Raw genomic sequence first — 23428 nt, 5'->3', positions numbered from 1 at the left:
CATTGAGTCCATATCTCCTTAGCCTTGATGATAGAAGATACTTCTGAAGAGGCCTTAAGCATGCCAATAGTCATATTCATATGATAAATGAATTTCAAAATCAAATCCATACGGAGGCCTAAGAATTTTGTGAAGACCTCCAAGTGCTCTTTCGTGAGGCAAGTCTCGATCACTATCAATGTGCATTGCATGAAACACATCATTAAATTTTTTTTTCTATAAAAGTGGAGATATATAGCCTCATTGTTTTGATTGTTTTAATTAACTTCATAAAATTAAGTTAAACAAATATACCATGGGAAGGCACTAATTTGACCAACTCAATCACCACTCTCCATGCCAAACCTCACATTATTTGGGATCATATGTATGTGCAAGTGCGTGGGTATGTGTGTTTAAGTGTGATGAATGTATTCCTTGGCAAGTTTATCCTCATTTGCACATTTTTGCTCCAATGGTTGTAAGAGCAAAGCTTTGATGGATCATCAAGCACAAATCGCTCAAATGAAAATGGCACATGTCCCTAATTCGTGTTTGAACAATTTGTTTTATATCATTTGCATACTCATTGTACCACATTTAAAAAAAAGGAATTTATTTTCCATATTATCATATATCTCTCCCTAAATCCTCCTCTAAGGATGGTCCCCTCTTTGATCTACATTTTGTATTTATTGTGGCTTACATGCCCCCATGAATATTGCTATGATATGATGCAATAGCTATTTATTTAAACCATTTTGTAACCAAATTAAGTAGCTTAGAACAACCTCCACTAGCCTTTTAATATACTATCACAAACCTCTGCTACCCTTTTAATGTGGTTTTACCATATAGGTTTTGTACATGATAAAACCTTGAGAGATTATATGAGTATCTTTTATTTTATGCATCATACTTTATGATAGTATAGGATAGGATTTTAATGTTAATGAAGCCAATCTAGCAAGATTCTTCTACACATGTCAATGTTCACACATGAATTAGATATCTCTTCCACACATGATAATGTTCACACATGACCATGTTTTAATAAAGAGCCTAATATACTGTCATACACATCTTTGCATGGATTGATATACAATTCATGGATTAATTCAAGAAAATTAGTATCCACAATCATAATCTTGGACATGAAAATGTAAACATTACCCTCGTGAACGCCTTATGAGCTATGGGTGAGAAATCATCAAGCTTCTGAAGGGTTACAGAGCTTTGATTGATGATGTCAATGCTTATAATGGTCTAGTATTTGTAGGATGATCTAGATGGTTGTAATGTTCCAATGTTTGTAATATATTCTAATGCTCTTGCTAGATAAAAGTGTCATTATTTATATAACTTCTTTCATTGAGCAAAGAGTTGCTCGCTTTTGACTACAATCTACCATAGTAGTATGAGTAACCATATGTGGATTGAGAAATAAGTGTTTATCATTGAAATTTTTCTTCATAATCCTAAAACACAACTTGCTAGGCCATGAAGGCCACAAGTTTAATGGTTTCCATTCCATACAACAAGCCTCACCCTAAAAGATGCTTTCATGTTTTAGAAGCTAAGCCTTCAAGAATAGTATCAAACCTTGAAATTAGATATTATCACCTTTGATTTCCAATTATTGAGTGAACAGTTGTCCATGGGTAGTGTAAGTGCTTGCCCAAATGAATGGAGGTGAGAGAATTCCAACCAAATGAACGGAGGTGGGAAGCCTTTCTTGTTAGACTTCCAACCAAATTCTTACAAGTGCTTAGTAGCTTGGCATCTTTGTGGAATAATTGGAAGCCTTATAAGAGGTGCTAGGGATATGCCTTCTCCCCACATAATCCACTGATGAGCTCACTTAGTCAACCAAACATGACTAAATGTGTAACAAATCTCTCTCACAACTCCCTCAATCTACATCTCATTGGCATTTGCATATCTTTGAAGTCCTTAAATATTGTCTTGAGCGAATATTTGAGATGTAATTATGATCTACACTTGTAGACTCTATATTTATGTTGGTCCATGCTCAGTTGCTCCTTATGTACCCCACATTGTCCATAGGTTTTAAGAGTACCTTCCAATTTGTGCTTTGTGTTTATATTAGTTTGATACACCACACTTTCTATTTTTTCTGTCTCCATTGCAACATTTTCCAACATAGGTTTCAATGTCAAGCAAGAATTTTTGAGATAAAGGTCTCAAAACTACATATCATACTGCACATAAAGTTGTCATCTCCTTCCAATCTACCTTCCATGATATCCACATGAGATTTAGGGCCACTCTCTAGAGATGCCACTAGCTATAACCTTTGATGAGTGCTACTCTTACTAGATCCAACTCCATTACTTTCTAAATGGAGTCCATCTAAGTGAGCTCTTGATGTAGAAACAACCTACAAAACATAGTTAGATGTGAGCTTCTACACAAGAAGTCAGATTATATGGAGTACACGAATCAATGGAGTACTAGATAGAATAGATGTACACTCTCATGCCCGTAGCCACTTATGCTATGTATCAACCTTTCAAAGACTATAGAGAAGAGGGGACAGTTGAGAAACAAAGCTTAGATGACATGTACATTGGATAGTCTTTCTTTCTTTAGTAGGCCTCTCTATAAAGCTTTGCCTTTTTATCTTGCAAGTACATTGTAGTACCTATTAAGTATGTCATGCTAATGCATAGATTCATTGATGGCATTTCTTATCAAGATGTTTCTTAAATTTAATGTGCAAATTAGATAATTGATTTTTATGCTAGTATTGAGTAGACATGGCTCTTTTGCATACATATTTTGGCTCTAAATTTGTTCACAAAGATCCCTTCCTTTAATATAAAGTTTGAATAAATATATATCTTATGTTTAATAGATGTATATGTTTCAAGTAGCTACATTGAACTACATTATGAGATGTCACTGCAAATTATAATTGAAATATAGACATTTACCTCCAGGGTACACTAGAGAGTGCCTCTTCCTATGGCTTCATTAGCATGTGTTGCTTCCTTTGGCAAACTCATCTTTGATCTTTGCACCTCCAGGTATGCTCAATATCATAGCTTCACTTTGACATCCCAAACTGCAAAGTACTTCTATAGGGAAATATCTTGATTTCAATCATGAATTGAAGCACTTTTATAGAGAATGTTGTTCAAGCATATGCAAGTGCTTCTTGATCACAATCACTATATGCAAATATTTCTTTGCTAGTTAAAATGATATGGTTTTTTTTTTAAAAACTAACATAATCATTTATGCAAAGAACAAATAACTAATTTATTCTAAGCATGCTTTCATATAGTTGGTTATATTTTCCTTCCTATACATTTCTTATGTTGTTGTCATTAACCCTTTCAGACACCAAAACATATGTTACCACTGAGACTTATTCTCATGTCATATATTATGTTGTGAATAAATGTTCTTCTTGAATTTGTGGTATCATACAAGAAAAAGTAAGGGAAGTCCCTAAACATTGAGGTGTGTTATGGCTCTTGAATTAGCCTTAAATCTAATATATATGTTAAGGCATAATAAATATTAATATGCAAGCATGTTCAAGGCTTTGAATCTTTTTAGACCACTCACTTTAGATAGAGCTAAATGTTTTTAAATTTGATTACTAAGTGTATTTTCATGAAGTACTTGGTCGTTGTATGCAGCATCTTATATGCCTTATATAAACTGATGTGACATATTAAGGTGTCAAACCATGATCTAGTTTATTAAAGTGTTAAATATATGTGAAATATTAAGAACCCTCCAAGGTTAGGTTACAAACAAAGAGGTGTGCCTCATTTTAAGAAGAAAAAGAGTTACACCTTTTTAAATAACTTTGATAATATTCTCAAGCACTTATAGATTGATGCATGATTAAAGCATTTTAAAGCTTAAAAACCATAGTATATTTGTTAGGCCTTGCAATCAAAGGTAAGGTTTTGAATGAATCTTCTTCTTGTATTTGTGGAGTTACACTAGAACATTGAGATAAACTTGACCACTAGTTAATCAAACTCAAGCTAGGGTTTCAAACTTAAGCTCACATGTTGGCCATGGCTATGCTTTTATGTAAATAAAAGAATTTGTAGAAAATCTCATATTGCATGTGTAGTAATAACCATGAATATAATAATAATTTGAAGCTTTGAAATAATCGTGCAATATAAATTATACTATCATCATACAAGATGATGTTTAATCACATCAGAATGGATAATTATTGTGAGGAAGTACTAAGTTCCAAGGACATGACCTTCCTTTTTGTATTATGCTTAGCATCTCAAATCATCTAGTATGCAATTTTGGTTTTGCATCTCTAGTATTAGGATAACTTATATTTATGTAGCAACAATAATGATTGAAAATTGTGTTGGTCTTTTTGACATAAGTGTTCATGAAAATGCTTTCATTATGTTACAAAGCTTCTTCCTTTGACATAAATTTTGAATATATGGACTGATTTTCTTTCATTAATTTCTATATTTTAGGTAGTTATAATGAATTGTATCATGAGATGTCAATGCAATTACAAGTGCAGACATTCATCTCTTCACTATCAAGATGTTACAAGACAAACTTATAATACATAGAGTTGTCATGATATTAATGGAAATATACATCCATCAGAGCTATCGCTTATGAAACCGGTCAAAACTCTTTGACAGATAATGCTACTATGAGTGATGAAAACCCTGCTGCAAGTCATGTATCATCTGAATCATTGCCTAGATGTATATGTGCATGGTGTAGATGACAACATACTGTGGTGCCGGAAGTTTGTTTCCTCATTTAGCTTATGCATGACTCCAAAAAATTGAGGAGAGATTCGAGAGCCTTACAACCCATCTAGTTCTATATGACTCTCATGATTTATTATTGGATGACATTCTAGAAGGGTGTCACATTGAGTTGGATAATGAAGCCCAAAATGAGTTCTCATATGAGATTGATAGCTTGGATGAACATGTAGATGATGAGGTTGAGATGGATGATATTGAACCATCTTTTTTTGATAAAATCATTCAAAGACTAATTCAAATGCAAGCACTTTGGGATGAACACCAAGCTCCCATTGAGTTTCAGGACAAGATGTTTCAGATTTTGTTTGGTGATATTATTGGGAGGAAGCCTTCTCAAACTTATACAAACAATATGTTTGCTTCAAGAGGCAAACTACTAGTGTAGCTACCCAAAAAATGGAATGGAGACTTAGGTGGTATAAGTATTCCTACTTGTTGGGGGCAACGCAATGTCATGTTAACACAACTTGGTATAATTAACTCTCAATGATGTAGAATATGCCAAGGATGTGAGAGTTCTTCTTATACACCGTTGCTATACCAACCAAGCAAGGAAGATAACTATACTCAAGACACTCTTAAATGTCAATGTAACTTCAATGCCATGGGAAGGAAGAAGTGAAAGTGTGCTTGGTCACAATCTTGTGAAAAGTATTCCAACTATACACTACCTAGGAAATATATACATTCTTTTGATTATATCTCCATTACTAAACAATTACAACTACTAACCAAAAGTAGAACCCTCTATCATGAATTGTTGGAAATGTAAAGAACTATAAAAAAATGATAATAGATGATAATGCAATTGGTACTTCATGGATAAATAAGTTTTGGGATGGCACAAATTTCAAGAGTGTAAAATATTTATAGGATCAAGAATCATACATTGAGCTTTTAGTGATATATAATAGTATACATTGCAAGAAATTATATAAAGCATGGTCTCCTTCCCAAAGGTCATCAACACTTGTACATGGTTGGGATGAGACAAATAGGGATGAACTTTAAAAATAAGCAAGACTTTTTTGTAGATCATACTTGTGGAGATTATATGATTTCTACAGCTTTCATTTGTCATTGGATCTTGTATATGATTACATGTATATTTTGACTCTAAATTAGTTCTCATGGTATAGACTTACTCTAATAAGGACTCTGAAAAATAAAGTGAAAACAAAAATTTATGAGGCAACACATCATGTTACAAAAGTAGCTCTATACTCTATATTATATGGTCATTGGCCAAGGTATCCTAGTAGATACAATGAAAGCTACAAGGCTGAAGAAAATTAGAAGTGGATATAATGGTGTTTGCCATATGTATTATGTGAGGTTGAAGGTATTCTGAAGGTCTTTTATGACTTGTGATTAAGACTCATAGACATTGCTCAAGCTTTTTATAACTACACTCATGCACTACAAGGTATAGGCCTTATACCAACGTTTAAAGCGACGAAAATGTTCATAAATGTAACGTGTCCCCTAGTATCAACTAGGACATGTCTTGGCAGTCCATCAGAAAGGATGTCTAGAAAGCTCCGCCCAGCACTCCCATGGAATGTTACGGGTTTTGTGATCTAGTTCTTCCCGCGTCTGCCATGTAGCGGAAGTATCCTGGCTGTTCCCACTTAGGATCAACCGAAATTAGGGTTTTCCTAATGGGTCACTAGCTAATAGCAACTAGCGTCAGACCCGAGCGAACTACTTTACGTAGAAACGCCAGGTCTGAAGCGGATTTACGCTACACTTGGTTCAAGGAGAATGGGAAACGAGAGGGATGCAAAGCTCAACCTCTCTGCCATAAGGCATAGTCCCATTCTGTTCCCCTAAAACAACGTAAATCGGGTAAGATGTAACTCTAGGTCATCATTCTCGTTATTCTTTTTGATGATGATGATGATCATTCCGCTGTTCTTCAAGATTTTTGAGAAAAGTTCCCGGCTTACCGGGACCACCCAACCGTAGAACGGACCCATGGCCCATCCTCCGCACTTTCCTTGGTTTGTTTTAGTTATGTAATTATCTAACACATTAATTTGACATATAACAATCAGTTTCTTTAATTAATCTTGTTAAGCACGGGTTCCTTCACGTAATCTTATCACGTGACATATAAAAACAATATCAAGCAAGTTCTTTTAACATCTCATCATTTTATCTTTGAATTACAAGAATTTTCGCTCGTAGGCTTGTCCATAATCTGCCCGAAGGCTAACCAATAATCTCCAGGGATCACTATTCTAAGCTTCCGCCCGTCAACTAGTATGCGGGCCTCAAGATCCAATCCCGAGTCACGTTAGCCTCTTGTGTAGGACCCAGAAGGCAAGGGATTTACGGCCAGAGCCCCCCTGGCACCCAAGCGTCCTTGTGCTCCAAGTAGAACTCAACAGAGAGACCTCTCACGGCGGGTTCGGTCCACGTTCCCGGCGCGGTCAACAACCCCCTTGGTTAGGGTCAGGTAGGCAGTCGGGGGTAACTGAAGCTGCCTCTCCCTTCAGGCCTTTAACTTGAAGTATAGGCACTTGTTTAATTTGCAATTCATAATTCAAACAGAGCCCTAAAATCTCTAGTAAGCACAAACATTTCCATTAATCAACCCAGTTGTATGGCAAACTGCTAAGGAAGTGTTGTTTGCTTTTTTCCTTGTGAATCAATCACAAAATGATCTCATACATGTTACACAAGTCCTGCGATGGAATAATCTGTTTAGATTCTTTAGGCTGACGTATGTCAGACCTAGGGTTTCTTCATTTAGGGACAAACCCTAGTTCCTTATCTTTATGAAATTATTGTCCTTACGGTAAGGAAAGTAGTCAAGTGTTAGGGTATGAATGTTTCTATGTTTAGATTGGTTCGGTTAGCTTGTGGAAGGTAATCTTACTTGTCTTCTCACGGTTTTACTATCCTTGTGACAATTAACTTTCCCAATCAATACAGTTTAATTTGGCATATAGCATAAATGCCAAGATGATACAAAGGCGACAATACTCCTTGGGACAAAACGCCTAGCTGAGAATTTAGTGTATACACACTTTATTAGTTCCAAGTCCTCAAATAGTAGGGGAAAAGTGTTAATAGAGTGTCATCCAGTAATTTCCCATTACATTTTCTTTCCAAATGAGTTCGTATATCTAATTTTTATACTTGTTAATTCCTAACATTTAACTTCCGTTTTCTTTAAAGATGAACTCATGTCAAATAACAACAGTTGCCTTGCTAAGATGTGCAACTAGCAAAGATAACTCCCTAGTAATTTGAGCATTGAAGAAACCTTCCATGAATTTAGCCATTTTACCATGATTGGTTGCAAAAGGAATAAGACTAATGGTGCAAGATATAATTTGAATATATTACTATAGTAAATGGTTAATCTTGCCTATAATTTTATAATGCTTGATGCAATTTGAAGAAAGCTAATTTGTATACATTGTCATTCATAAGCTAACTCCTTCATTAAAAATAACTTGAACAAATATATCTTTCCTTAACAATTTTTCTTTGTATGACTAACTTAAAACTGAATTAACATCAAGAAGAAAAACCTCGCTTTGAGGTGAGATATCCACATGGATACCAGGAGATGACCCTCCCGCAGCTACACCTTGGACTTTCTTCGGCAGCATCGTAGTTCAAACGTGAGATAGCCTTTTCCTTTTTCTTCTTGGAATTCCACCGTCTTCTCCTTCCTTTTCTTTTTCCTTTTCCCCACTCTTCCTCCTTCACTCCCTCTTTTCACTCCCTCTACTTCTCTCCCTATCTTTTTTTCTCACGGCTATTTCTTCCTTACGGAATACCATACGAGGCCATGATGAAGAATTGGATTTTTAGGACATGGAAGTGTGTGGAAACCGGCTTGTTTGATAAAACTAAGAACACAAAGCTCAATTAAGAGAGCACTCACACAAGAAGATCTAAAAAGTGAGTGAAGGAATTAATGGAAGAGAATGGAAGTCTGCAAGGTAGCCTAAGGACAAAGTAGGCCTATGGGTATGACTTGAATAGTCTAAAGAGCTATGAGGAGGAGAAAAGGGCAAGGGCTTAGGGGGGAAATTAAATCCCGGGGGGGGGGAATAAGGGCTTTGGAGGGATTAAGACTCCAGAGGGGAAAAACAAGGCTTAGGGGAGAAATTTTTTAAAGCCCCGGGAGGGGGGAAGAACAATGTCTTAGGGGGGAATTTAAAACCCCGAGAGGGGGGGAAGAACAAGGCCTTACGAGGGTTTAAAAACCCGGGGGGGGGGGGGGGGGGGGGGGGGGGAACAAGGGCTTAGGAGTATTAGTGGGAAGGGGGCTTAAGAAAGCCCCCTTAGAAGCTTCTAAAAAGCTTCTAGTGCGGCAGATCAACGTGGAAGATGACGGCATGAGGGATGGCGGCGACCGTTGATGCCACAGGCGATGGCATTCCCTCGTCCGGTGGCTAATGGCTTCCCAAGTGGCGCGGCAACGTCTGCGGCTTCCTCTCTCACTCTTTATGCAGCACGGCAGCACTTTTCCTTCCCCACGGCTTCGCCTCCTCATGCTTTATATAGTGGAGGGAGGGGGGATCTTCACTTCGTGCGTGTCGACACGCATGTCCTCCCTCCCTCCACAGGCTCTACCAAGGAGCCTAGTGTCTCCTTCTATTCCCCTCCCCCTCCAGCTCGTTAGTCGGCTGGAGGGATAGTGGGCAGAATTTTTTTTTTAAAAATGTCCAATTTAATTTCTCTACGTGGAATTTTACATTCTCTCCCCCTTGGAGAAATCAAGATGTCCTCATCTCGAGATAAACTGGGGATATTGATGGTTGAGAGTGCCTTCATCTACCCAAGTGGCATCCTCTTCGGGATAATCTTTCCACTGAAGAACGCATTCTTTCAAGGTTCTAGATCTTAACTGTCTTTCCCTAATATCTAAGATCCTTTCTGGCCTTAGTTCAAGGACTCCTTGACTAGGCATTACAATTTGTTGGTCATTAAGTACATGATTAGGATTGGGTACATATTTTTTCAATAGGCTAATATGGAATACATTGTGAACCTTTAGGTTCTCAGGGAGTTGCAATCTATAAGCATTGGGTCCTAGGCATTTGAGGATTTTATACGGCCCACAATACCTTGGACTTAGCTTCTTGCATTCTCCTAGGGATAGAGAACTATTTTTAGGGCGTACACGAATGAAGACCATGTCTCCTTCTTCGAAGACTCTTTCTTGACGTTTCAAATCTGCATATGCCTTTTGTCTATCCTTGGCTGCTTGTATGTCTTGTCTTATTGACCTTATTTGATCATCCATGTCCTCCAACATTTGTCTTGAAGCTTCAACTCTTAGGGTTGGGTCAGAAAAGTTTAGGGGACTTCGACAATCATGACCATACAATGCCTGAAAATGGGTCATTTGAATGCTCTGCTAGTAAGAAGCATTGTAGGAAAATTCAACTAATGGCAAGTATTGAATCCACCTCTTTAGCTCTCGACAGCAGTATGCCCTAAGCATATCCTCAATGATTTGATTCACTCGCTCTGTTTGTCCATCCGTTTGGGGATGGTAGGCGGTGCTAAAACAGAGTTGAGTCCCAATGGCTTCAAAGATAGCTTTCCAGAAGTGTGATGTGAAGAGAGAATCTCGGTCACTAATGATTCTTCTGGGTAAACCATGCAGCTTGAATATCTCCTTGATAAACAATCTTGCAATGTCGGAGGCTTTATAGTTTGTCTTTACTGGAATCAGGTGTGCAACCTTGGTAAGCATGTCAACCATAACCATAATGGAATTGTATCCTCCTTGGACTTGGGGTAAGCCCACAACAAAAACCATACTGATGAACTCCCATTTCATTTGGGGAATGTCAAGCGGTTATAGTTTCCCTGGCATCATGACATGTTCAGCCTTGATACGTTGGCAAGACAAACATTCAGTGACATACTTGAGAACGTCACCTTTGAGCCTCTCCCAATGGTAGCTCTTCCTAATTGAATTAAGAGTTTTTGATTGATTCAATCCTCGGTAATCAATACATAGTTGAAGTGTCCCATCTTTCTTTTTCTGGAATAGTACTGGAGCTCCCCATGGTGAGTTGCTAGGCCGGATGTAACCCTGATCCAACAGTTGCTTGAGCTGTTCCCTCAACTCAATTGCTTCAGGTATGGACATTCTATAAGGTCTCTTTGCAACTGGTGCAGCTCCAGGTACTAGCCTAATTTCATGATCTACTTCTCTTGGAGGTGGAAGTTCAATCAATTCCTCAGGGAATACGTCAGCGTATTCCTTTAGCCAAGAAGGTCCTTCATGAGACTCTTGCTTTTGATCTAACTTGTTGAGTTTGATCAAGTAAATGGGTAATCCTTTTTTGACTCCTTTTATGATCCGAGATACTTTGGCTAATTGGATTCTTGGCACTCGTGCCTCACCTTGAGTTGTGACAAACTCCCTTTCAGAGTTTCGAAAGGAAACTTGACCCTTTCCACAGTGGATGTGGGCATCATTAGGCTTAAGCCAATCCATCCCGAGCAGACACTCATGGATACCTAAATTCATGACTTTGAATTTGACTGAGGTTTTCTTTCCTCCCAGAAGAATTCCTCCTTAGCAGTTTGCCTAGTACAAGTTACCTCATGACCATTTGCCAATTCCACAAGCACGATAGGTGCTTCTACTGTGGCTATTCCTAATCTTTTTGCACATGCTGGTGAGATAAAGGAATGTATACTGCCACAATCAATCAAGGTTTTGAAACCTTTACCTTGATAGTCCAACGGTGTTTGAATCACCGAGAACTGGCGATTCGGCCCTTTCTTGTGTAAAGCGGCATGGACTGTCGCTCTTTCAAATTCTGCTTCCATAGTCGGATCTTCCTCTTCTTCTTCGCATCTTTGCGTATTGGCAATGTAGGCAGTTCTTCCTCTTCCACGGGTGGCGGCTCCTTGACCGCGGCCTGCACCTTGGAAAGATGTTTGACGATGTCCCCCGCTGAGCTTGGGACATTGCCTCTTAAAGTGACTGAGTTAGTTGCAGTGGAAACATCGGAGGTTTTGGCCATTTTGAGTAGGAACAAAGTTGTTGACGTTATTTGTCCTTGCTTTCTTCCTTTGTCCCTGATTGTGACCTTGAACTCTCTTCACTTGAGGTCTGAATGCTCCTTTGTTCGGGTCACTATAGGACCAAGTTTTGTTACCCCTTGGTCTAGCTTGCACCTCTTGAATTATAGGCGCCACTTGAATTAGTGCATCCTGCAGATCTGATGGACGCATAGATTCCAGACGGGTATTTACGGGTGGATTTAAGCTTGCGCAAAATTTGGACACCTGCTGTGTCATGTCCATCTGTGGCGCATACTTTAAAAGTGAGACGAATTTAGAGTAGTATGCGTCCAGAGTGAGTCCTAACTGTTTTAACTCGTAGAACTCATTCATTTTCTGTGTACGATATGCAGGTGGCAAATATCTCCCCTGCACGGCTTTCTTTAACTTCTCCCAGGTAACGGAGCCCTCTGAAGTCCCTTGATCCCTGCACCATTGTTTCCACAATAGTCTAGCTTCGCCGGTGAGTTTTAACTTGGCGAGCATGGTCTGATTGGTAGGTGCAATACCAGCTGCTTCAAAGTAATCCTCCATAGATTCAATCCAAATTTCAGCATCAGACTGGACAAATCTGCCTCTCTCGTCAAACTCGGGTGGCTTTATCTGCTTGAGGAGGAATTTCTTCTCCTGGGTCACAGCAGTACTTGATGTAGGGGGTGAATTTGGAACCTGTACCTGGGGTTGTGCCTCGATAAAAGTTTTCTTAACGTTATTATATGATAATTGACGTTAGCTTATCTTTAGTTCAGCTATCTCGTAAATCATGAAGCTACTTAACTTTTTAACAACTCTGATGCACAGCCAGATATCGATAAAAGAAGTCCTTATTTATATTTACATGGGTGTAGCCTTATACAACGTCTCGTGAGATGATAATCCAATCATTACATTCAGTTTGGGGAGAACAACGTTGTATTGCATTTGTCTACAGGAACTGTGTAATAGTAGGGTTTTGGATCATGGATCTTTAGGAATTGATAATTCATTGGAAGTTCGGGATATCCTTTTCGTTGAAATCCATACTTCTCATGGCGGCCCAACACTTTAATCCTGTTGCCTGGGATTACACGGGTTACTTCCTCATATACATATGAGTTGATTTCAACCCTCCGACCTTGAATATGTAAAGTTGAATTTACATGAGCTTCGACAAAAATGAACAGCTTTACGACTTTCAAGTCTTCCAACCACTTGATCCTCTTTAGGTTGGTCTGTAGATAAGCGAACCGGTGGGTAGCTATGTAGTAGATTCCTGAAGACCCCGTCCATCTTCGTTCTATGTATAAAGGTGATGGATTATAAATCTGCTCCAGGATGTTCATCATCCCAATTCTTTGTCTATAAAGCGGAGAATGCATTGCAGTCATAAACATGACCGGAAATACCAAAAACTAGTTCTATGCTTCATAGTTTTGCAAGACAGCATTGAAGATGAGGAACTGTTTGGACAGCAACAATTTCTTTATTTCATTTTATTGAGATCTCATAAAAAAAATTCAGTTGTTGGTCGGCTCTGATACCAACTGTAACGTGTCCCCTAGTATCATCCAGGACACGTCTTGGTAGTCCATCGGAAATGATGTCTAGAAAGCTCCGCCTAGCACTCCCATGGAATGTTACGGGTTTTGCAATCTAGTTCTTCATGCATCTGCCATGTAGCGGAAGTATCCTGGCCGTTCCCACTTAGGATCAACCGGAATTAGGGTTTTCCTAATGGGTCACTAGCTAATAGCAACTAGCGTCAGACTCGAGCGAACTACTTTACGTAGAAACGCTAGGTCCGAAGCAGATTCACGCTGCACTTGGTTCAAGAAGAATGGGAAACGAGAGGGATGCAAAGCTCAACCTCTCTGCCATAAGGCATAGTCCCATTCCGTTCCCCTAAAACAACGTAAATCGGGTAAGACGTAACTCTAGGTCATCGTTCTCGTTATTCTTTTTGATGATGATGATCATTCCGCTGTTCTTCGAGATTTTTGAGAAAAGTTCCCGGCTTACCGGGACCACCCAACCGTTTGTTTTAGTTATGTAATTATCTAACACATTAATTTGACATATAACAATCAGCTTCTTTAATTAATCTTGTTAAGCACGGGTTCCTTCACGTAATCTTATCACGTGACATATAAAAACAATATCAAGCAAGTTCTTTTAACATCTCATCATTTTATCTTTGAATTACAAGAAGTTCCGCCCGTAGACTTGTCCATAATCTGCGCGAAGGCTAACCAGTAATCTCCAGGGATCACTATTCCAAGCTTCCGCCCGCGTCAACTAGTATGTGGGCCTCGAGATCCAATCCCGAGTCACGTTAGCCTCTTGTGCAGGACCCGAAAGGTGAGGGATTTACGGCCAGAGCCCCCCCTGGCACCCAAGCCTCCTCCTGCTCCAAGTAGAACTCAACGGAGAGACCTCTCGCGGCGGGTTCGGTCCACATTCGCGGCGCGGGCAACAACCCCCTTGGTTAGGATTAGGCAGGCAGTCGGGGGTAACTGAAGCTGCCTCTCCATTCAAGCCTTTAACCTGAAGTATAGGTACTTGTTTAATTTGTAATTCATAATTCAAACAGAGCCCTAAAATCTCTAGTAAGCACAAACATTTCCATTAATCAACCCAGTTGTATGGCAAACTGCTAAGGAAGTGTTCTTTCCTTTTTTCCTTGTGAATCAATCACAAAATGATTTCATACATGTTACACAAGTCCTGCGATGGAATAATCTGTTTAGATTCTTTAGGCTAACGTATGTCAGACCTAGGGTTTCTTCATTTAGGGACAAACCCTAGTTCCTTATCTTTATGAAATTATTGTCCTTAGGGTAAGGAAAGTAGTCAAGTGTTAGGGTATGAATGTTTCTATGTTTAGATTGGTTCGGTTAGCTTGTGGAAGGTAATCTTACTTGTCGTTTCACAGTTTTACTATCCTTGTGACAATTAACTTTCCCAATAAATACAGTTTAATTTGGCATATAGCATAAATGCCAAGGTAATACAAAGGTGACAATACTCCTTGGGACAAAAGGCCTAGCTGAGAATTTAGTGTATACACACTTTATTAGTTCCAAGTCCTCAAATAGTGAGGGAAAAGTGTTAATAGAGTGTCATCCAGTAATTTCCCATTACATTTTCTTTCCAAATGAGTTCGTATATCTAATTTTTATACTTGTTAATTCCTAACATTTAACTTCCGTTTTGTTTAAAGATGAACTCATGCCAAATAACAATAGTTGCCTTACTAAGATGTGCAACTAGCAAAGATAACTCCCTAGTAATTTGAGCATCGAAGAAACCTTCCATGAATTTAGCCATTTTACCATGATTCGTTGCGAAAGGAATAAGACTAATGGTGCAAGATATAATTTGAATATATTACTATAGTAAATGGTTAATCTTGCCTATAATTTTATAATGCTTGATGCAATTTGAAGAAAGCTAATTTGTATACATTGCCATTCATAAGCTAACTCCTTCGTTAAAAATAACTTGAACAAATATATCTTTCCTTAACAATTTTTCTTTGTATGATTGACTTAAACCCAATTAACATCAAGAAGAAAAACTTGGCTTTGAGGTGAGATATCCACATGGATACCGGGAGATGACCCTCCCGCAGCTACACCTTGAACTTTCTTCGGCGGCATCGTAGTTCGAACGTGAGATAGCCTTTTCCTTTTTCTTCGTGGAATTCCACCGTCTTCTCCTTCCTTTTCTTTTTCCTTTTCCCCACTCTTCCTCCTTCACTCCCTCTTTTCACTCCCTCTACTTCCCTCCCTATCTTTTTTTCTCACGACTATTTCTTCCTTACGGAATATCATACAAGGCCATGATGAAGAATTGGATTTTTAGGACATGGGAGTGTGTGGACACCGACTTGTTTGATAAAACTAAGAACACAAAGCTCAATTATGAGAGCACTCACACAAGAAGATCTAAAAAGTGAGTGAAGGAATTAATGCAAGAGAATGGAAGTCTGCAAGGTAGCCTAAGGACAAAGTAGGCCTATGGGTGTGACTTGAATAGTCTAAAGAGCTATGAGGAGGAGAAAAAGGAAAAGGCTTAGGGGGGAAATTAAATCCCAGGGGGGGAATAAGGGCTTTGGAGGGATTAAGACTCCGGAGGGGAAAAACAAGGCTTAGGGGATAAATTTTTTTAAGCCCCGGGAGGGGGGAAGAACAAGGGCTTAGGGGGGAATTTAAAACCCTGGGAGGGGGGGGAAGAACAAGGCCTTACGAGGGTTTAAAAACCCAGGAGGGGGGGAAAACAAGGGCTTAGGAGTATTAGTGGGAAGGGGGCTTAAGAAAGCCCCCTTAGAAGCTTCTTAAAGAGCCTTCTAGGAAGCTTCTAGTGCGGCAGATCAACATGGAAGATGACGGCATGAGGGATGGCGGCGACCGTTGATGCCACAGGCGATGGAATTCCCTCGTCTGGCGGCTAATGGCTTCCCCAGCAGTGCGGCAACGTCTGCAGCTTCCTCCCTCACTCTTTGTGCAGCACGGCAGCACTTTTCCTTCCCCACGGCTCCGCCTCCTCATGCTTTATACAGTGGAGGGAGGGGGGGATCTTCACTTCGTGCGTGTCGACATGCATGTCCTCCCTCCCTCCACAGGCTCTACCAAGGAGCCTAGTGTCTCCTTCTATTCCCCTCCCCCTCCAGCTCGTCAGTTGGCTGGAGGGATAGGGGGGGCGGGGGGATTTTTTAAAAAAGGTCTGATTTAATTTCTCCACGCGGAATTTTACAATAAAGAAAATTTCCCCCATTGTCATAAAAAATGTCGGTATTAGCGACGCCATAGAATAGTCGGTATCAATGTCGTTCTTTCCTTCTTCTTAGTGGTAGCTTATTTCTCTCTCTCCCCTCTCTCTTTGCTATGGATACATAAATTTATATTTAATTTATTCTAAACATATGGAAGATGGATTTCTACCTTGTTGGCAAATATAGAAAAATTACTATGCAACAAGTAAAATGTACAAAAAGACACAAATATGAGAGCTCTTTCATCTTTTCTTTGAAGGGTAGAATCACAAATTTCAAATTTGGACCAAACACGAATAGTACAATATATATTTATGCATAGAGAGTTGCACTTGAAACTTGGAGCTTCAAATCTTTCATTGCATAGATCGACTTGTAAATATTTTATTATGAATAAATTTTAAAATTTAAACTAGGTATTAAGTTATGATAGTAAATTTTTCTTTTATTTCTAGATGTCTATCCTTCTAATTTTGAGGAATGATAGACCATTGAGTCTATTATTGATGTTATTGATATTATTCATGGTTTGATTGAAAAAGAAATGTACAAAAGTAGGAAAAAAACATACGTTCTAAAGAATTCATTTTTTTAATGAACGTTCTTATCTTATCTTTATGCAACATGGCCAAAGCAGAGCAATTTTTTTTTCTTTACCTAATTTACATGCCCTAAGCAGTCTTTACCAACTCCAACCACTAGTGAGAGCTATAAATATAAAATATTGTCTGAGATATAAAGAGTAATAAAAACCTAATATCTCTAGTAGGGTAAGCAATATTGCTTTGTTTATACATATTTATATATTTATTGATTTCTTTTCTAATGTTAAGATAAGAAGATGGAAGGCCATGCTATCAATTAACATGCTAACATATGATCATGCCTTACAATTTATTAATGAGGAGTGTGATACCATGTATAGAAGGTAAGATAACTTATAAGATAGATCAAGACTTTGTTGCTTACAATTATATGCTTGCTACTCAAAATTTTCTTCTTAGTCTTCTCCTTAGCATTTATTATAGTAGATAGCATTATCTTGGTTGCAATTTAGTATCTTTAGATCAAAATGTTGAGGATTTTTATGAAAGTTCATGTATTGGATCTTGATATTTGGCTCAAGGAGGACATTATTACGATAAGAAAGGTTAGATCATCATGTACACTACATCAACTGAGGATAGATTTATAGAACGAAGATATCAAATTAGCATGTTCATTTGCATTCCAACTTAATAGCTTGTACATCAAGTTATACATAGTAGATATATATTTGATTCCACTTCTTGAATGGTAAAAAACTATACTAATTTGTTTGCAAATATAAAAGAGAAGAGAGCAAAAAATACAAAGTAAGGATATTAAAGTCAATATCTCTTTACCTTCAATATAAATACAAGTTCAAATATTCAAAGAAAATTTGTATTTGATTTTCCATGATCTACATACACAGAGTCTCACAAGAAAATATGCAAAAGTTATTTCTTTGTGTAAACAATATCCTTTTTAGCAGTTATTTTACCTTTCTTTGATGTTTTGGTTGCCTTAGGTATTAAGCACATCTCTTCTTACTTCTTTATTTCCATACTCTCTATATTCTCCTTGTCTATCCCCTCCTTGTTTCTTTTTCCTTCTTATATGCAATTGATAATTATGTACTTGAAAATCTTTGCTAGTATATATCAAACATGTTTAGTAGTACAACAATCCTTGTAAAACTCTCACAGATTTGAAAGAAAAAAATGTTAGTCTAGTGCTATTTGTAAATGTACTATATTTTGAATTAAACACTATGTTAAAGTTAAAGATTTTTCATATTATATTTATATGTTTGTCATCATTAAGATAAATAAATTTAAGGAATCTCTTGGCATGTACAATTATCTTTCAAGTATAAGAATCAATATCATCTTGATGAGAGATTTACAACTAGCAACACAAAGCAAAATTATGTAACTTATTTATAGTAGTTTATATCTTAGCATTTCCAAATATTTTTTAAAACAATTATTAAATAGACACTACTTATCAATATAGTTAATGGCAATTAGGCTCCAATGAGATCTAGAAATAATCATAGACAAATAGTTTAGTATAATAAACTCTTTTCAAACTAAATAAAATGCCAAACTACTTAGTTTTCATTGTATATAATAAAAACAAGATCTAAAGTATCAAAATTTATTTGATTGAGTTAATGGTCAAATCTATTTGCTTCAAGCCTACTTAGCCTCATGTAATGGGAGATTAAAGGATCAAGAATCTCAATGGTTTGTTGTATATCAAAAGGAAGTTCATGCATCACATACCTAGTAAAATGAATAGGATATTTAGTATATATTAATACAATTATTACTAGAAAAACATCATTCTTAAGATAAACCCATTTAGGTATATTATATCTTAATGGGAAAAAAAGAATAGATTCATTTACTTCTCTCATTTTATTCTTGAGAATTTAAATACATTCTTAGTCCACATCAATAATACCATTTCTCTTGTCTATGTCACCATGCAAGGAGCAATACACATTAAATATAGGTTAATTCCCTAAAATATGTCATAAAGCTAATCCTCTAGTGCTTCTACTTGATTTGTTTCTTTCTCTTCTACTTTCTTCCTCTTATGCTCCCTCTATTTCTTTACTTGTTCCTATGTAACTGCTTTTTCATTCACATTGAGTCTTGCGTCTCTCTCATGTATGGTATCCTCCACTTTAGGACCTATATTGTTATTTTTCTTTGTATATGGTGACACATTTATAATATTTTATGTCTTCTCATCTATAAGAGGAATTGGCTCTAAAACCTTGAAGAATCTATATCTCAACCTTCTTAAGATAATCATATCCTTATCCATAAGTGTCATCCTATGTGCATGGCTATCATAGATGTATATATCCTAGAAAAACTCAATCATAGATGTATCCTTTGGAATGAAAGCATTGGTAATACATTATAAAGAGGCCACATTACCTTTCTTATCTCTCTAAGATATCTCATAGCTTATGAAAATCTCCTCTTATGCTTATTTTGGTGGTTTGGATGGCTGGGAGGACTAATGAATTTTCGTGGTTTGGATGGCTTGTGAAAATCTCCTCTTATGCTTATTTTGGTGGTTTGGATGGCTGGGAGAGCTAATGAATCTTCTGAGAAATATTCATGAAATCAATCCTCTCCTTCCTTGTAGTAGATTTTATTCTAGCCATAGGTTAACTCACAACTGCAAAAGGAAGATGTGACAAAACAATCAATTCATATTCACATGGATATATGAAACACAAAACCAATATCCTACAATAAGTAGGTATCTATTAGAATTATGTTTCACATTATATCAATCAAACTTTAACCTAAAAACATATGAAATGCAAAATAATGCAACTATAGAAACAAACAAGCAACCTATTTTGCATTTTATACAACGATTTGCAAAGTTTATCTCAAAACACATCCTTCAGCAATGTATGAAATGTGACATGTTGGCCAAGAAATGAAAGATAAACATTCAAATCATGTTTAATGCAATAGGCTTACCTCAAAACATCAATAAGATTGAAACTCATTTATCTTCATTTTGAGATTCTTTAATGTGTCACCTAAGCTTGATAAACTCTTCACCAATCTTTTCTAGAATTTTGTTTGAAAATCTCGACTCTATTTAAAGCATATAAATGAATAGGGGTCAAACATTTATTTATATAAATTTCTTAAAATTGAGGCATCACTAAAACTTTTCGATACATTAAAAGTGACTTAAAAAATATTTAGAGACACATTACAATTTTTTTAAATATATCATTATAGAGGTATATCATACATGAGAAGGCACTATCTTTGTGTGAATTGGTAAGATTGAAGCTAAACACATAAGACGCCTTCATATTCCTACAAGTGTATATGATGGAGTGATCATGCCCCAATGTAGATGGTCTTATCCACATGTAAACGGTCAAGTCCATACTTAAATAGGAAAATTAATCAAAATGACTATTCTTGGGATTGGAAATTAAATGTATCTTATTATTTATCCACCCTCTTTGTCTCTATGAGCAATCCATGCATGAGGGACATGTGCCATCATCATATTGAGCTATTGTGAGAAGGAGATAACCTTTCATATATTGAATGCTTGCTTATTAAATTTTTTGTTTCTCCTTTCACTTATTACTATCTCTATGTGTCGAGAGAGAGAGAGAGAGAGAGAGAGAGAGAGAGAGAGAGAGAGAGAAAGAGAGAATGTATGTGTGTCTGTGTGTGTGTTGGCCTATTCTATCATAGCATAAACAAGAATAGCAACCAATACTAAAGTCTCATCTAAATACACAAAAAGATACAAACTGTAGTCTATATATTTTTGGAACAAGAAAATTATAGAAAACACTATTTAATCTTTAGAAAAATGGTAGAAGAATTCAGGTAACATCATAAATAGCTAAGAATAGTTGTTGTCCTAAATAGTCTAATATATGAAAACTCCAAAAAACATGATTCACCACTTGTAAATCAAGAAAATTTCCTTATTCCTAAATTCTATAGGCTATTTTAGATCAGGCCATACATAACCAAGAAGGCTATGGTTCTAAATTGCTAATTCAAGCTCCATGACCTACCACAACTTGATGGATGGCTCCATAGTAGCCATGACCTAAACCAATGTATCCCTTCATCCAAGTTGAAATACAATACAACCATTCCAAGGCAACATGACATGGTTCGAAACCCATATGGTAAAATGATATCCATAGAATATCATAGAGAATGAAGACACTGAACCATGATTGAATAAGTAGATCACTACTCCATTGATAGACCGCAAAGGCAAACCGGAAGCCAAAATCACGCTTACGATGGCCCCTAAACAGTCAGAAGGCGCGCCTGCACAAGGTTCATCTCCTAGTATTCACGTGGATATTTCCCGAAGCCCACAAGTCTAGTTTTTTTTTCTATTTTGATTTCACATAGAAGTATTGCTTTATGCATGATAATTTCATGGACTAGGATGCGCCTATACATGTCAAATCCACCTAGTGAAATGCAATTGGAAATAAATGGGCTATTTTAACATTTACTAGAATTAGCTCGTGATATGAAATTCGTCATTGGTATTTTCAATGGAATGAAGGAAAAAAAAAACATGAGTTGTCTATGCATTTTAGGACCTTATTAGTAAGTTGCCTTTTGTGCATTTCAAAGTGACGAGCCTAGAATAACCGTTGCCTATCATTATAAGGTTGAAATTATTGAAGTGCGCCTTTAACTAGGCATGGAAAGATTAATCGCATGTCCCATTTGTAGACAAATCTTCTTTGTAATGATTCATTAGGGAAAGTTATTAACCTCGTAGAAAATAGAAGAGCACAGAAAAGATTCTAGGAATTTGTGTGTGGCATGTGATTGTAGATTGGAATAGGTTAACTCTAGTTTTTTGGCATGAATTTCACTACGTTGTAGTTAGTAAAGGAGTGCATGTTGCACCTTCATTGTATGAAAATTTTCATTCATCAAGAGTTGTATTTAGGGAAAGGGTGCATGGTTTATTGAAGCATGAAATATTAAAAGCTTAGAAAAAGAAATGTGGGCAGGATGCTTAAATGTAAGTCCTAGTAGGTTCAATGGAAGTTATTCTGCAATTTATCATGCGATTTTATTTTTACAAGAAGAGTTAGGGTTTTTACAAAATTTAGCCATACGTAGGAACAATGAATCGCGTGTTTACGTAAACTGTGAGATGTTACAACTAGATTTCTCCTTTAGATAAAGTTAACATCTCTACGAATGGTTCGTCCTTGTCGCAAGACAAGTAGATCGAATTATCTAAATCACCTAACCCGCAAGGGATTCGCATAGGATGATTCAAATGATACGATAAATACCCCAAGTCCTAACTAGTGTTTAGCATGTTAAGGATTCAACCTAGTTTCACACTTGTTGCCAAGTCAAAACCCTCATACCCAAAGGTCCTACCAACATTCCCGGAATGTAGGGAAAATTGGACGCTCATGCATGAAACAATCTAGGGTTTCTACCCTAAGGATCACTCATTCATATGATGAAACTCGGATTGAGTTGGAATCCCTAGGGGACCGAACGTTGTCGGTCTAGTGCAATTAGGAATGGGTTGGGTAAGAAGACACCCTTAACCCTGCTTCTAGTCTGGAGATAATTCCATGACTAGAAAACGTCGTTCAATGGGTGAAATGATCCCATGGAATAGATGCGACACTTGAGCAACAAGTTGCAATGTCGCATGGACTTGTGGTTTGTTCACAAGAGAGTTTTGCCATTCCTTGGAATGAGGTTGGTAGGTTCTTGTGCAAGTTTAACTTGCAAGAGGATGAGTAGTCATCCTGTTATATCACCTTTCTTGGGAAAATTTGCCAAGTTAGGGGAAGTTAGGTATTTGCTTGGAAGCAAAGCATCAATCAATAATTTGGGAGCAACATGGTCGCCAAGATTTACTGCTAATAAAATCTAAGGTATTGGTTAAGTTGGATTAATAGGGTATGGCCCTAACCCAAGGACAAAGGAGAGAACAAACAAACCCTTGGGGATCTTGCCAAGTCGCAGTTGATCTCGGATCGAATGCTAGATGCATTTGGAGTTCACTCCTTAGCAGTTGGCCAAATAAATGACCATTGGAAATGATTGTGCTTGTAATAGTTTAGGAGAACTGTTTGCGATGTTTTCTCAACAAACTAAAGGATGGAAAGATATTTAATACTTCCGGTTGAAGGCCTGAAGGGAGAGGTAGCTTCAGTTATCCCCGACTGTCTGCCTGACCCTAACCAAGGGGGTTGATAGCCGCGCCGGGAATGTGGACCGAACCC

The sequence above is a fragment of the Lygodium microphyllum genome, chromosome 17, assembly GCF_053477565.2.
Source record: "Lygodium microphyllum isolate KBCC chromosome 17, Lygodium_microphyllum_v1.1.10, whole genome shotgun sequence".
NCBI classification, from domain to species: domain Eukaryota; kingdom Viridiplantae; phylum Streptophyta; class Polypodiopsida; order Schizaeales; family Lygodiaceae; genus Lygodium; species Lygodium microphyllum.
The sequence above is the reverse complement of the archived record's forward strand: the minus strand, read 5'-3'. Positions refer to the sequence as shown.